The 17,191-nt window shown below is 38.9% G+C and overlaps 1 long non-coding RNA gene across 1 annotated transcript in view; it reads left to right on the forward strand.

Moving 5' to 3' along the window:
• Window positions 1-17,191, forward strand: part of LOC145541809 (uncharacterized) — a 474,179-nt gene that overhangs the window by 242,604 nt on the left and 214,384 nt on the right. The window lies entirely within an intron of this gene.

Consider the following 17,191-nt stretch of genomic DNA (forward strand, 5'->3'; position numbering starts at 1 on the left):
TTTTTTTTTTATATTTTCCTGGAATCCCTGGTGGGCAGTATAGATTTTTTCCCCTGGAAGACTGAGTGGAAGCAGAGAGTGTAAACAATTAAATGAACTCTGAGGCCACACTATGCTTAAGGCTAAACATTCATTCCCAGGTCTATTTCTCCTTCCAAATTATGTCTAGCCATATTTTTCAATATAGCCCACCAGAGATACAATAAAATTAAATGACAACATTAAGATACTCCTAATAATAAAATGTCAAGAACATAGAAATGCCCCAAATTGAATATAAACACCCTCCCATTATCCAATTCCTGGGGAGAAATTAGTCCAAAAAATTAAATTGCTTTGCAAGTTCAAGTGCAAAGAAATTAAAGGCAGAAATCAAATTTGCTTGCCCTTGTAAATGAAAAGTCTAATGAAAACAAAGTTCTTTCCTATTTTTTATTTTGTTCATTGTTAGCCAAAGGTGATCTTTTAGGTGGAATTGGGGTGCTTTTAGCAGCTTTCACTGGAATGATTATGATTGCTTCAGGAACTCTGAAGATGAGTTACTCCAATGCCAAATTTCTGACGAGCCTCACTTTTAAAAGACTCCAAATTGCTTCTCTGTGTGCTCAGTCACTAGGTTGTGTCCGATTCTTTGCAACCCCATGAACTGCAGCCTGCCAGGCTCTCTGTCCATGGGATTTTCCAGGCAAGAATACTGAGCAGGTTTCCATTTCACACTCCAGGGGACCTTCCCAACCCAGAGACTGAACCTACGTCTCATGCGTCTCTTGCATTGTAGATGGATTCTTTACCACTGTGCCACCTGGGAAGCCCAAATTGTTTGGACACTGATAATTACTAGTACTGTTCTCACCTACACCACATTTACAAAACAAGCCAATCCCCAGCTCTAATAGTAGAGTTTCCAGGCAAAGCTTTGTGTATAGAACACAGTACTTAATGCTTCCCAAGTCCACAGCAGAAGCTCAGTGGTTACTGAGAAGATCAACTGTAAATCTCAATTTCCCTGGGACTGTCCCAGTATATGTCTTATCCCAAAGTTATGATCAAATAGCACATTCATTCTCCAAATCACTTGGTTTAAAAAATAAATTATAAGGACTTCCTTGGTGGTCCATTGGTTAAGAATCCACCTAACTTAAGATGACAAATATTTCTATATTTTCTCCTCTTTTTCTCTTCTTTTCTTTGTTGCTTTTGAATGTTCAGTTTATTTCAGAACCATTTAACTTGCAGGTGGTAGACTCAAGAAAAATGTTATAAATTGAGTGACTTCCCAATAAAACTAAAATCTAGATTACCTTCATCAATAGAATGGTCAGATAATTTATTTTTTGATATTTACTTATTTATTTGGTTGCGTCGGGTCTTAGTTGCAGCAAGCAAGATCTTTCATTGATCTATATGTCTAACCTTATGCCAACACCACATCCTTGTGACTACTCACTTTACAGTAAATACTGAAATCAAATAGTATGAGTTTTCTAAATGTGTTGATCTCTTTCAAAATAGTTTCAACTTTTTCAGGTCCTTTGTTTTCCTATGTAATTTCAGAACCTACTGTCTTTGCTCCTTTTTGTTCATTTCCTTGCTCCCTTTAGTGGACTCCTTGCTCAGTGTCGCAGAAGCTGGAGCTTGAATTCATCTGCTCCAGCAATGCCAGACAAGGCCTGGTCTTGTGATTTATTGCCTGGAGGAGAGTAACTGTGAGCACACGCTCCCTATAGGTAGGCACTCTCCCAAGAAAGAAAGAAAGAGAGAGAGAAGGGCTGGTGTGTAAGTCAAATGGATACCTAAAATCAAGCCCCAGAATAAGGTGAACCAAGCATGCCTCCTGTTACAACCAGAGCAGAGAGGATTGAATCGTGTTCCAAAAAGAACAGGAGAGAGAAAGGGCCTCAACAGTGCATGCTCTTTTACCATTTCTTCCCAAGTGAGTAATCAGTCACCCAAAGGAATGAGAAGGGATGAAGAGAAAATAGGAAGGTCACTGCCATCAATGGAATTGTATTCTCCCTATAGTGTTGACTTAACCTGTCAGCATTGAGTTGACAGTCTTAGTTTCCATTTCCATGTTATGAGGGGACCTACTTCTTACCTTTATGTATATCATGAAACAAACGTGTGTGTGTGTGCGTGTGTGTGTGTGTGTGTGTAGTGAGGTGGTGGTGGAAGGGAAAGGTGTTTGTCCTTAAAAAAAAAAAACAATGAAGTTGGTCATGGTTTGTATAAGACACCTGCAGGAAATTCAGCTGATATCCTCATACGTCATTGCCATACAGAAGATCTTCATAATTTTTAAGGATTTTTTTTTTTTTAAATAATGCTTAGTATAAAATACTGAGATTTATTTTTGTGGGAAAAAACTTCCTCTTACAAAAGTGATCATGGTAGATTCTTAATCATATCTCAAATTAGCTTTATTTCTCAAAACATAGCTCTTCCACAAAAATGCCCTCCCTAGTTATTTTTAGTCTCTGGTTTGTTTCTCTTCCATCCCATTGATGCTTTACCATGGAGCTACAGCTGAATTCCTCTGTGAAGATGCTGACACATGGGCCAAGGGTGCCATCTATGAGTGCCTGACAGCTGGTCCTCACCTCACTGGATTCTGCACAAGATAAAGCCATTGTTTGCCCTGGACTCTGTCTTCTTGGCCCCAAGAAAGCCTTTCTCTTGTAGGTTTTCCAGAGCTTTTATGAAACTAGTTCTTTCAATTTCAGAAGCCACCTCTCTTTCATTAAACTAACCACAAACTCTCCCCTCTTCCTTAGGGGATAGTTTTCTTGGGCTGCCCTCAACTTCTCCTGTGCTCCCCTCAACAAAATCTCTATTGTGTATGTACTGTTCTTATCCTGTAGACCCCGGAGAGCTGACAGCCCATGAGTTTCTAAAAAAGACTTACTCTTCAGCTTGGATGAGATACTTTGCTATAGTTAATTTCTCTTCTCATCCTATTCTCAAAATAGGGAACAACCAATGAACTTTTAAGTATGTTAATTTGTTTACAGCTTACTCTTTTAGAGTAACTCACTCTCACTTAGAATGGGTCCTCAACAAGGCATTTTGCATTTTAAGCTTCATCATGAATTGAAATGAAAGGCCATTTCTTCTTATATTTTTAAGTGGTCCATGGGTACAGCTGCCTTGCAAAAAGCCCTGAAAAGACTCGTTCCATTTTGATGTAGGTTTTGACTTCAACTTCTTCCTGAAACATGAGAGGTTTGGTAGAACTCGGATATAGGAAAGGAAAAAGAGGACAGCATTTGGGGAGGTGTTTATTATAGACTGAGAAATGATAACCACATTTGATGCTTATTAGGTGCTAGGCACTGATCTAAAATTTATCCATTTATTTTGTTTATTTTCAGTCCTCCCTGGCTAGAGTGTAATCTCCATGAGGGCAGAGATTGCTGTCTTTTAATTTTCTTGGTCTATCCCTAGTTCCTAGATCTTGGAGTCACTGAAAAGATAGTTACTGCCTTAGTAAGTCTCTTGTTCCATGCAGTGAGTACTTTGATTATTTGGATGTTACACATGAGTAAACAGGGACTTAATTGGTCATATAATTTGTCCAAGGCCACGAACTTAATGAGTAATACAGCCAAGAATCTAAAGTCTGACTCCTGAGTCCGTGGCTGAAACACTTGTCTACACTATATCTCATCTCTCTCAATCCTGTCATTAACAACTCTGTGAGATAGATACCACCCTTACTTTATGGATGAGGAAATTGAAGCCCAGAGAGGTCAAATAATCTGACTCAGGTCACATAGCCAGTACCTTGGGAAGGTACGTTTTGAACTCACATAATTTTGACTCTAAAGTCCATGTACTTCTCCTTGTACTGTGGTGTATTGGTGAGAGGCTTTAAATATTAGTATAATTATACATTTCAGGCTCAAGTTATGATGATGTTGAGAATAATGATAAGTTGTCAGTGGCAGAAAACAGAAGCTAAACAGCTCAAATCAAAGATACAGGATCTTTACTTATTATGATTCAGGATCCAGATTTCCTGGGGTTCACCTCTTTCCACGTGATGTCTCAGGTCATAAGGAGGCTGTAAACCTTGCTTGTGTGCTCACCAGCCCTCAGGGCGGAAATATACCTTTTTCTTTTCAGTTAGTGCCACTAAAGACAGATTTGTTTGCTGTCCATTTACCATGATGATGGGTCACTGATCCGAGTCGAGCTAAGAAGGCTGTATGTTAACCAGCCAGAGTTGTGAAGGGTACTATAAAAATGATGAGGGAAGCTATGAAGGCGCTCTCTGTGCCCTGAAGGTACTAAGGATGAATGCTCTGTATTCTGCTTTTGTGCTCTTATAGGCATGGGGAGATAAATACCAAGTACTGCACAAATCTACCTGTCCAGATTCCAGCAGACGTAAGCTCTTTAGGGAATATGGTACTTAAGAAGTTAATAATGTTTGGAAATCTCTGCGTCTGTCAGAATAATGAATGTAGCTAATAAACATTCTAATTAGTTAACCTAGAGAAAAATCTTTGCAACTCTAGAGCAAACATTTTCATATTATCCTGAATGTAAACATTACCTTATCACAGACTGCTGTTTAAATGTTACTCTATATCTTTTCTTGGGTTCAGACACTGTTATTGACTATGCAAAAAGCTGCAGAAAAAGACTTAATAAAAAGTGACAGCAGGCAGCTTTCCCTGCCGGCAGAGATTAAGCGCTTAGCTCTTGGCATTTCAATTACCTAAAACTAATGGAATAAATATTTTACAATATTATTGCCTTTTGGGGGGTAAAGCACTCAAAGAGAAAACTATACATAAAATGGATTTTTTTTCTTAATGAAATAATTGAAAATGGATTTAATATCAGAATCTGATCATTAAAAAAATAAAGATACCAGCATGAGGAGATCAGAACATAATTTCTTGTATGCATGGCCCTCGCCACTGTCATTTTGCCTCCAGCATAACTTTAAAATAATGCCCTCTAACTCTATCCATAAAACCCTTTTAGCTGAGCTAAGATGATTTTATGATGGCATAAATTTATTAGGGTAATTTTTTTTTTAAGCATGAGGCTAGTCAAGAATTTCCAGCTTCAGAGAATATTACATTTTAGGTGTCATGGGGTTGAGGTACGATTAAGTTTACTCTTTGACTTGGCTCTCAGTGATCCTGTTTTGTGTTCTTCCTTGTCCCCTAGCTTATTGAAGACACAAAACACAAAAAAGCAACAGCTGCCTGGGAAATGTGCTTTCTCAATGCAGTGATACTTCTTTATTACCTAATGCAGAGCCTTCCATGCAAAGATAATAATGGATTTTCTCCACTGATACATAGGGCCGAAAGATAAATCACACACTGCTAATTTCAGTGTTTGATGTCTTGGGAGAGAGGGAAATGGTCTATTTTCCCTTTAGGTATCTCATCATTTTCAGTAAAGTCAATAAAAATAATGTCAAATCTGAATCTGCAAATGACTGGCATATTCCATAATGTCACATCATATCTGATAGGGCCCATTAGTTTATAGTTATTGTTTATAGAATTTATCATTGTGTGTGTCTAGGAAAGTTTTATGATGGAACTAAAAATTCAAAAATACCTATCATCTTTTAACAGATCTGTTTCCCTATTCAATTGACTCTCCTTGTGCACATGGCATTTTCAGTTCAGTTCAGTTCAGCCACTCAGTCATGTCCCACTCTGTGACATCATGGACTGCAGCACGCCAGGCTTCCCTATCCATCACCAACTCCTGGAGTTTACTCAGCCTCATGTCCATTGAGTCAGTGATGCCATCCAACCATCTCATCCTCTGTCGTCCTCTTCTCCTCCCGCCTTCAATTTTTCTCAACACCAGGGTCTTTTCTAGTGAGTCAGTTCTTTGCATCAGGTGGCTAAAGTATTAGAGTTTCAGTTTCAGCATCAGTCCTTCCAATGAATATTCAGGACTGATTTCCTTTAGGATGGACTGGTTGGATTTCCTCGCAGTCCAAAGGACTCTCAAGAGTCTTCTCCAACACCACAGTTCAAAAGCATCAATTCTTCAGTGCTCAGCTTTCTTTATGGTCCAACTCTCACATCCATACGTGACTACTGGAAAAACAATAGCTTTGACTAGATGGACCTTTGTTGGCAAAGTAATGTTTCTGCTGTTTAATATGTTGTCTAGGTTGGTCATAACTTTTCTTCCAAGGAGCAAGTGACATTTTCAAGGGACATCTAAACACTCATGGGTTTTATGTAGTTTTATATTTGTTATATCAGTGATAAATAGCAAATGATTTATTTACTGAAATTACATCTATGTATGGAAAAATATCACTTCAAAGAAGACTCTTGATACTTCATCCATTTTTATTTTTAAATTGAGGATTTATGTATACTGGCCAATATGCATGGAATGAGAACTATCTTTGAAATTAATTATTGGAAAAGATTATTTGATCACTTAGGAAAAATATGTATACTTGAAGAAAGAACTTGTTGGGCAGTGAAAAAAATGAGCAAGAAATTCTTGCCAGAGGATTGATTAAATTTTGCCTAATAATATAGTAAAATTATTATGTAATTTCTGTTCTATAGATTGAAGACAAATGATCCAATTATAGCCCATGTAGATTAGGGAACCTCATAAATTCAGTACCAAAATCAGAACTGTATAACCTAGAATATAACCCCTTTAGCATGTCTGTTGAATTTGCTTCCTAAATCTGTTCATTTCGCTGCAACTTGTCATCTATCAATCTAACCCTACCTGCCATTTTCTGTTTTCTGAGTCAGTTGTTGCTCTTCTAGAATAATTTCTCAACTCAATAGCCAAAGTGATCAGTTAAAGGTGTAAGCCCAATCCTTTAATTTCCCTGCTCAGACTCTCCAGTGGCCTCTCATTACTACAGAAATTTAATCCTGTCCCTTATCATCCTACAAAGCCCTGCCTAATCTGCTCCTGTGATCTCCAACACCTCAACCCCTAGCACTCTCCATCTCATTGTCTCCAACCATTCTGGGCACCTTGTTCCCTTTATCAGAAATGCTCCTTCTGCAGACCTTGGAAGATCATCCGTCACTTCTCTGAGTCCTCAGTTCAAGTCACATCTGTCAGGGGTGTTTCCTAACCCACAATATACTTAGCACATTTCTTTAGAGAACTTTTCAATAGCTAATATTTACTTACTGATTTATTTATTATTATACTTCTCCTATGACAAGTCATCCTGTAAAAGTAAGTACCTTACCGGTCTTATTCACTATTCTACCCCTAGTTCCTAGAAGAGCTCCTGGTACTCTGTTGGTTCTCAATGCATATTTATTGAATGGCCCTAAAGTTTCTCCTGAAACTTGGAAGATTTTATCTACCTGAGTACAGTACCACCCATTCCTAATTCATATCACTTGAATGTGCTTTTCTTCCCTATCATGCTGATCTGAATGCTTAACTGGGAAGCATTTTTATCTAATATAGATGGCTAACTACAAAATTAAAAAGAGTGATATGAGAACTCTGGTAATATTTAGAATGGATAAAATTTTTATTATTTTTAGTGGCATGATGAAGTAAGAATCCTTCTAAATGTTCTGGATATCCTCAGGTAGCAATTATCTTGTGAACAGGGTACCCCTGATGTGTTTTGATTTCATAGCTTCACATTGGATTTCATGGTCACACGCTGGATTCAGGATTTATTACCCTACATTATTTGACAGATTGAGAGGATCAAAATTGTGGCCGAAACTGTGGCCAAGATTCAGTCCCAGCACCATACAAGGGGTAACCCCACTCCAACTGTAGATTTATCCTAGGTATACCTCTCCTAATTTATTACTTTTTTTCTTATTCATATTAATAACCTAGGGACTTAGGCAGTGAGATGTCTATTTGTTCTTTCTCTAAGGTCAAGGTCAAGACGATCTTTCTAGGACCTCTTTCCTACTCTTTGCTTAAGGCTCAAATTACCTCCATTTACTTCCAGAAATGTCCCTCCTATGTGTTTGCAAAATTGGGGAAGTTGGTAGCTTTTACAAGTGATGCTTCTTATTCAGTACTGAGTGTGTGATTTGGAATATTCTAAAAATTGCTTGTCTGGGTTCTTAGAAGTTCCAGAAACTCTGTAATATACAGCAAAAGCACAAATTCTCTATGAAAATTTTGGAGGAGGAAATGACCTCATGTAGGAGGAAAATGTAGGGGGAAAATGACCTTACACAAGAAGTTCTAGAAAAAAAAATTCCTAAAACTATACTGATGAGGCATCTGAGAAGAAAGATGATGTCCTACAAATAAGATTTTATTTTACACCCAGGGAAAATTTAAAGATAGTGTTAAAATTATGGAAAAGTCTTGATGAGAATTTCCTGATAGGTCTCATCACATAGACGATTTAACACCAGCTAAATTTATTGACATCTTCACATGTTCTTTAAGACTTCTCTCCAAATTCACTGAATAAGAAATTGTCTGTTTCTTGATGGCTTTATTTACATGATCATCTGGACCTGTGATGTTGCATAGGTGTTCCCCACCCAGTTCATGCCAATAGTCCTCTACTTTCCTGTGTTCATATCACACCTCTGAGTTTCATAGGACTTGTTAAAATTTCTTGAATGTTTACAAAGGATTCATTGTTATTAAGCACATTTAAACTATCAGTAATCAAATCATCTACAGCCATGAAATTAAAAGACGCTTGCTCCTTGGAAGAAAACCTACGACAAACCTAGACAGCATATTACAAAGCAGAGACATCAATTTGCCGTATAGTCAAAGCTATGGTTTTTCCAGTAGTCATGTACGGATATCAGAGTTGGACCATAAAGAAGGCTGAGCATTGAAGAATTGATACTTTTGAACTGTGGTGCTAGAGAAGATTCTTGAGAGTCCCTTGGACAGCAAGAAAATCAAACCAGTTAACTCTAAAGGAAATCAACCCTGAATATTCATTGGAAGGACTGATGCTGAAGCTGAAATTCCAATTCTTTGGCCATTTGATGGAAAGAGCCGACTCATTGGAAAAGACCCTGATGATGCAAAAGATTGAGGGTAGAAAGAGAAGGGGGTGACAGAGAATGAGATGGTTGGATGGCAACCCTGACTCAATAGATGTGAGTTTGAGCAAATTCCATGAGATAGTGAAGGACAGCGAAGCCTGGCATGTGGCAGTCCATGGAGTTGCAAAGTTTCGGACATGACTTAGTGACTGAACAGCAATAAATCAAACCATGCAGTTTTGGAAGGGTGATGAACTAACAGATAAGTGAAATAAAACACAAATTCCATAAAATTTTCCAAAGATATTTGGAAATCTAACATTTTAAGTGATAATAAGAAAAAATAAATTATTCAAAAATTATTCAGGAAATCTTGTTAGAAGAAGTCGCTAGACACTGATAAAAGCTGAGGCTTTAAAATCATTCTAGATCAATCGATAGCTTAAATGTAAAAATTATACCATATGCATACTAGGTTAAAATATAGATGTTTTAGTTATTTTGAGGCTGAAGAAGAACTTTTTAAAGTATAACATCCCAGCTAGAAACTTGTCACAAAAAGGGTGATAGGCTTGACTCCTTAAAATGATAAACATTCACGTAGAAAAATGTCTTGAAGCAAAGTTTAAAGAGTGAAAAAGTGGGGGAAGTTTGCTTTGTAGATTAGAATTAATATTTCTAAAATATTTTTTAAAACTCCTACAAAATATTGAGAAAACATTTCTGTCCCCATAGAAAAAATATGCAAAGGACATAAAGAGGTAATTCACAATAGGATAAATAAAAATGGCCAAGAAATATGGGAAATATGATCAACACTTCTGATACTATATAAAAACAATAGCCCCCCACCCACTTACTAGATTTGTGTATAAAAAAGATTGGTAACACAACATATAAATAGAACATGGGAAAATGGACACTCTCGTACACTGTAATAGAATACAAATTAGTACAATACTTCTCAAGGGCTATTTGGTCAAAGGCGCTAAAAAGAGAAATTTTGATCCTTTTTGATCTAGCAATTCCACTTCTAGGAAATTATTTTAAGGGAGAAATAAACCAAAAAAGGAAATGATAAACTAAATGTCAGAAGATAAGTGTCTAATAATGATTATTATTGAAGGATCATTAATAAGTGAACATTGCTTGTATTAATAATACTGACAAAGTAAGAAGATTCACATTTAGTGAACTTTAATAAGAAAACATTTAGCGTATGGTGCATATATTTATTTTAGAATAGTAAGAGCCATTGATAAGGGTGCCAGTCTACATTAATTAACATAACATGACAGTCACAACATAAAATTGAATGAAAAAGTTGTGTCTCCAATGGCATGTACAATATGCTACCATTTATTTAAAAGTATGCATGTAACATATATGCGATTGATATAACTCATTTTATGAGCTTGTGGTTGAAAAATAAGATGTTATAGCTCCTTTTAAATTCACATATTAGAAAGCTCAAGTCTGGCTTCCCTGGTGGCTCAGTGGTAAAGAATCTGCCTGCCAATGCAGGAAACACAGGTTCAATCCCTGGTTCAGGAAGGTCCCACATGCTGATGAGCAACTAAGCCTGTACACTACAGCTATTGAGCCTGTGCTCTGGAGCCTGGAAACTGCAGCTACTAGAGCCCATGCTCCACACGAATAGAAACCACTGCAATGAGAAACCCGTGCACTGCAACTAAAGAAAGGCCTGCCCAGCAATGAAAACCCAGCAGAGAGAGAGAGAAAGAGAGAGAGAGAGAGAAAGAAAGAAGGAAAGGAGGAAAGGAAGAATGAAAAAGAAATAATAATAATAAAAAAAGTCTTTTGAATGCCCAAGTCCCCAGTTTGCCTCTAAACTGAAATATACTTTTCTCTTCCTAGGGTTCCCTCTACCGTAATGGTCTCAGCGAATTACCATGTTTCTTTGTCACACTCATAGGATCAGTTCAGATTAATTTTGGCTTACAGCAAGAGTCAGATCTCAGTTGTGTTTCCTTGAAGCTGAGCACACTTCAGATAATACACTAAAAACTGGTTCCTTGTCAGGGTCATCTGTTGCCAAACCAAAGACTTGAGGTTGCAACGTATTTGTTTTTTTTTTTTTTTTCTTTCCCCTGAGTGGCTGACATTATCAGATCCACAGCTGGAGCACATCGTAATTCCCATCAAATCTGACATGACCAAGTCTGAACCTCTATTTCTGGTCACTGCTCCTGGCCCTAGAGCAGAATCCTCCCAGAAAGCCAACATGTTCTGCTGATGGATGAGGGAAGAATGTTTCCCCTGTCTCACCTCTGAACACCACCTCAACCTAGACCCTCTCAGCCATTTAGGAGCAAGCCAGGTTTGGTAGATTTCAGTGTCCAGCAATCACAAGCTCTATTTCCCTAGGCCCTGAACATTTCTACTAAGGGCTTGTTTTTTGTATCCATATAAGGATTTCTTTATAGTGGTCTTATTGGTCTTACTGGATCAAACCAATAGGTTTCCGTATTTTTCTTTTTTTCCTTATCTTAAAAAAATATATTTATTTATTTAAATTGGAGGCTAATTACTTTAAAATATCATGGTGGTTTTAGCCATACACTGACATGAATCAGTCAAGGGTGTACATGTGTCCCCCATCCCGATCTCCTCTCCCACCTCCCACCTCCCTCCCCATGCCATCCCTCTGGGTTGTCCCAGTGCGCTGGCTTTGAGTGCCCCATTTCCTGCATCTAACTTGGACTGGTCATCTATTTCACAGATGGTAATATACATGTTTCAATGCTATTCCCTCAAATCATCCCACCCTCGCCTTCTCCCACAGAGTCCAAAGACTGTTCTTAATATCTGTGTCTCTTTTGCTGTCATTAGGGTCATCATTACCATCTTTCTAAATTCCATACGTATGCATTAACATACTGTATTGGTGTTTTTCTTTCTTACTTCACTCTGTATAATAGGCTCCAGTTTCATCCACCTCATTAGAACTGATTCAAATGCATGCTTTTTAATAGCTGAGTAATATTCCACTGTGTATATGTACCACTACTTTCTTATCCATTTGTTTGCCGATGGACATCTAGGTTGCTTACATGTCCTAGCTATTGTAAACACTGCTGTGATGAACATTGGGTATGCATGTCTCTTTCAATTCTGGTTTTCTCAGTGTATATGCCTAGCAGTGGGATTGCTGGGTTGTATGGCAGTTCTATTTCCAGTTTTAAAGGCATCTCCACACTGTTCTCTATAGTGGCTGTACTAATTTGCATTCCCACCAACAATGTAAGAGGTTTCCCTTTTCTCCACACCCTCTCCAGCATTTATTGTTTGTAGACTTTTTGATAGCAGCCATTCTGACCAGTGTGAGATCATTGTGGTTTTGATTTGCATTTCTCTGATAATGAGTGATGTTGAGCATCTTTTCATGTGTTTGTTAGCCATCTGTATGTCTTCTTTGGAGAAATGTCTGTTTAGTTCTTTGGCTCATTTTTTGATTGGGTCATTTATTTCCCCTTCTCTTCTGAGACACAGCACTGTCTCAGGTGTGCTGTGTGTCTCCTCTGGGGAGCTGATCTCAGGCTGTGACCCTCCTGGCAGATGTCAACCGTCCAGGGAGGATATAGGCGTGTCCAGGAGGAGAAGAGGGAAAGTCAAAAGAGGAGAGAGCAATCAAGCCAGTAATCACACCCCTAAGTGAAAACGGATACTGAAGATTAGATTCTTAAAGGTACAAAATTGATAACAAATACCAAAAAGCAAAGATTAAAAATCTAGAGTAGAGGTTAGACTCTCAAAAAAACAATATTAAAAATACAAAACAAAATCAATCACAAAATTTATAAAATATATATAATAGGAAATTTGCTTTAAAAATAGGGTCTTTTTTGCAAGGTAATAGTAGATTATAAAAATGAAAATTAAAAGAGTAGTAAAGGACTTAAGTTTAAAAAAATTAAAAAGTGATAATAGTAAAAATATATCTAGGAATTTCTCTGGAGCTATTGTGGGCAGTGTGGGGTCAGTTGTTTCAGACAGTTCCTTGTTCCAGCTTGTACTTGTTCTCAGGATCTATAGGCCCCCTCCAAAACTTAGTCAATATTAACTACAGGGTTTTAATCTGTTGCACCTGTCACTTCCAGAGCAGTTCCCTCTGTATTTATTTTGGCTTCTTCTGTTTGCAAGTCTCTTTGGTGTCTAATTTCCACCCTGACACAAGGAGGCGAAGGTGGTCACTTATTTAGGCGCACTTGTTCAGTTGTGTTGTGGGGAGGGAGGGACCCTGCAAACAACTATCACTGGCATGTGTGGGGAATGCTCTCAGTGTATGGACCACACTGGGTTTGCCCCAGCTCAAGGTGGCATGTGCTTCCTGGGTTTACACTGCTCAGGCTTCAGGGTGCTCTGCAGGAGCACTGTCCAAAGCGGGGCGGTGTTTCATATACTTTCCAAGTCTAAGCTTCTCAGGTTCTCGGGTACTCTGCAAGGGCACAGACTCGGTTGGGTGTGCATTTTGTGCTCTTCCCAGGTCAGAGCAGCTCAGGTGACCATGTGCTTGATGAGCGCACTGTCCCAGGTGGGCCGTGCATCTTAATCACCTCCCCTGTCCCGGTTGCTGGGTTTCCTGGGTGCATCGCCAGAGCACTGTCTCAGGTGTGCTGTGTGTCTCCTCTGGGGAGCTGATCTCAGGCTGTGACCCTCCTGGCAGATGTCAACCGTCCAGGATCCCAGGAAGACATGGTTAGCAACCGGGAGCATGCTCACAGTTTGATGGAGGATGCTGAACTCTGGGCCCGAGATTGCAGCAGCCCCTTTTCTTCTGGCTCTGGCTGTCTCTCTGCCTCTCTGCATCTGGTAGGGAGGGGCCTGTATGTAGCTCTCCTTTGGTATTCACTCAATCCTTTGTTCTGTGAGCAGGCCAGGCTGCGCATTAGAGCCTTTCATGGGAAAGTTCTCTCGTTTTATTTTTCTCTGGTGATCCCACAGTTTGGGTTGCTATCTCATGTTAGCTCCCTCAGATTGTCCTCAGGACATTCAGGCCTGGTTCTTACCCTAAGCACTGATTGTTTAGGCTGCACCTCCCTGTCCAGCCCCTGCTCCCTGGTGGCTGACGTGAACCTCTGGGCTACTTCACTGACAGTTGCAGTTAGATGCGTATTCTGTGTTTGTTTTTGTTTTTTTCCTCCCGTTTATGTTGCCCTCTGAGATTCCAAAACTCCCCATGGACCTGTCTGTGAGACGGTTTCCTACTGTTTGGAAACTTCTCCTCTTTGATGACTCTTTATGCAAGTGTTTTGATGCAAGAGCACAACCAAGTAATTCAGTGTTTCTAGGCCACGGGTAATCCACAAGTAAAATGGAAGGGTATGATAACTTATTTATAGCTCAAAAATGTTTTCCTAAGAGAAATAATTCGCAACAGTGTCAATATGTCAGGGAATTCAGAGGTAGAACATCTTTGGAAGCACTCACTTTACAGAGGAGGTGGCAGAGTTCTAGAATATGTAACTGACTTCCTAAAGGTGCGTGTGTGTATGTTGTGCTCAGTTCTATCTGACTCTTTGTGATCCCATGGACTGTAGCCCGCCAGGCTCCTCTGTCCATGGGATTTTCCAGGCAAGAATACTGGAGTGGGTAGCCATCCCCTTTTCGAGGGGATCTTCCCAACTCAGGGGTTGAACCCACATCTCCTGCGTTGACAGGTGGATTCTTTACCAACTAAGCCACTTAAGCAGCCCCTTCCTAAAGGTAGTGAAGGCTTCCCCAATAGCTCAGCGGGTAAAGAATCTGCCTGCAATGCAGGAGACGTGAGTTAGATCTCTGGGTTGGAAAGATCACCTGGAGAAGGGAATGGCTACCCACTCCAGTATTCTTGCCTGAAAAATCCCATGGACAGAGGAGTCTGGCAGACTGCAATCCATGGGGTCGCAAAGAGTCAGATACAACTGAGCGACTAAGCACACAAAGGTAGTGTAAGTCATCAGGGGAGAGCTAGGATCACACCTCAGTCTTTTGACCCCTCCATTCGAGTGAGACTGCATTCCACCACTCTCTGTGCCTGTATTTTGTTTTTCACTTTAAAAATAAAAAGTTTATAAGATAGTCTTTAAGATCTATCTCTGCTTTAAAATTCAATGACCTTTGAAAAAATTAGTGACTCAGAAGACACATGAGACAGCTTGGAATATGTTGGCATCACTGACTGTATTGAGTTAAATGATCACATTTACTATAGTTGGAGCTACTTCAGAATGAGATCTTTTATTTACCATTAGCAGAAATATGTTTTCTTTATTTGTGTAGATAGAAGTTATTGGAAAAAATGAGGCCAATGCCTCACTCTTCAAGGGAGCTCTTATCTCCCTCGACTCTGTGTTAGGTGAGGATGGTTGTAGGTTTTCTCATTGCTGTCACTTAGGATGCCTTGTAAAGCATATTTTACCTAGATTGCTTCAGCAAACTTTTCAACCCTCTGAACAATCATTAGCTCATTCCGCTCTTTTGCGTACCTTGTCCTTTACTACCCTCATTACTTGAGACCACGTGCAACTGAGATGGCTTGATTTGTCTGGTGTTAGACAACTGAGGTTTGTCTGGAATACTCTTTCTGTTTCACTCATATGCTCTTCAGGACCTTCTTTTCATGATTTGTTGGGGGCATTCTTTTGATCTGTAACTTTCATCAAAAGTCATTCAAGCTCTGTTTCATCTCCATAGTGGATCTCTCATTCATATCATTATATCATAATATTAAAACATATCATCCAACCTTTTCAAAAACAAAAATTTTAAGAATCATCGCTGGTAGTATTAGGATTGGAACTCAGAAGGCAGGCCTCAAGAGGAAGTGCCTAACATGGCTTGGATGGGATTGGTGACCCTATTAGAATTCAGACATAGTAAAATTTGGATCCCAATCCTGTATTCCATCCTCCTCCATAACTCTCTCCACCTTCTTCCACTTCTTCCTTTAAATTATTTATTAACTTAACAATGTTCAAATTATATAAAAATTATTAGAATAAATGTGAAGTTCCTCTACAAAGGATAATGCACATGCCCACTCCTCTCTTTAGTTGTAGCCAGTAACATTTTTGATGAGTGTCTTAGTAAACATTTTTCTATTTATCTCATATGTATATACATATTAGAGAGATGTAGATTAAATATATAGATATGGACATAGATATAGATATGCATTTAGATATATAGATATGGAACGGCTTCCCAGGTGGTTCAGTGATAAAGAATCAGCCTGCCAATGCAGGAGATATGGGTTCAATCCTGGGGTCAGGAGGATCCCCTGGAGAAGGAAATGGCAACCTACTCCAGTATTCTTACCTGGGAAATCTCATGGACAGAAGAGCCTGGCAGGCTACAGTCCATGGGGTCACAAAAGAGTCAGACGTGACTTAGCAACTAAAACAACAACAAACAACATATAGATATGGATGTAAATTCACATAGTTTTTCATTTTACAGTAAAGTGGATTGTGATATATGTATAATTCTCTGACTTTTTAAAAAATTTAATAAGGCCTGGATATATTTTTGGGTAAGTAGCTGTAGATCTATTCATTCTTTTGAATTTATCCATTATATAAGTGTGCCATAATATATTTAGGGCTTCTCTGGTGGCTCAGCAGTAAAGAATCTGCCTGCAATTCAGGAACCACAGGAGATGGGGGTTTGATCCCTGAGTCTGGAAGGTCCCCTGGGGAGAGCATGCAACCCACTTCAGTATTCTTGCCTGGAGAATTCCATGAACAGAGGAGATTGGAAGGCTACAGTCCATGGGTCACAGAGAGTTGTACACAACTGAAGTGACTTTACATGTACCATTATATATTTACTATTATCCTAATAATAGATATTATTACTACTATTATTAATTATTAAAATGTATATTCAGCCTTTTTTTTTTTTCAATTTTCTTTGTAAAAACAGTGCTACAGTAGTGTCCTTTAAGGCCACCTGCAAGTATTTCCTTACACTTGTGTTGGTTCAAATTCACAAACCTCATCAGATTTGCTTGGCCATGGTTTATTGTTAGATGCGGCTGAGTGACCTTCCAGTTAGCCTGGTGTTAACTGTATTCTCATAGGCCCCAGAGGGAAGTCTTGATTAATGACAAACAGAAGATATTGGGAAGCTTGTGGATAAATTATTTTCCTTCCTTCTATCTGATGGGCTGTTGCCAGATGTAGTGTTTAAGTGCCCTCTCAAAAGATGTGCTGTGA

This window comes from Giraffa tippelskirchi, chromosome 3, assembly GCF_054371585.1.
Source record: "Giraffa tippelskirchi isolate mGirTip1 chromosome 3, T2T-mGirTip1v1.2.pri, whole genome shotgun sequence".
NCBI lineage: Eukaryota > Metazoa > Chordata > Mammalia > Artiodactyla > Giraffidae > Giraffa > Giraffa tippelskirchi.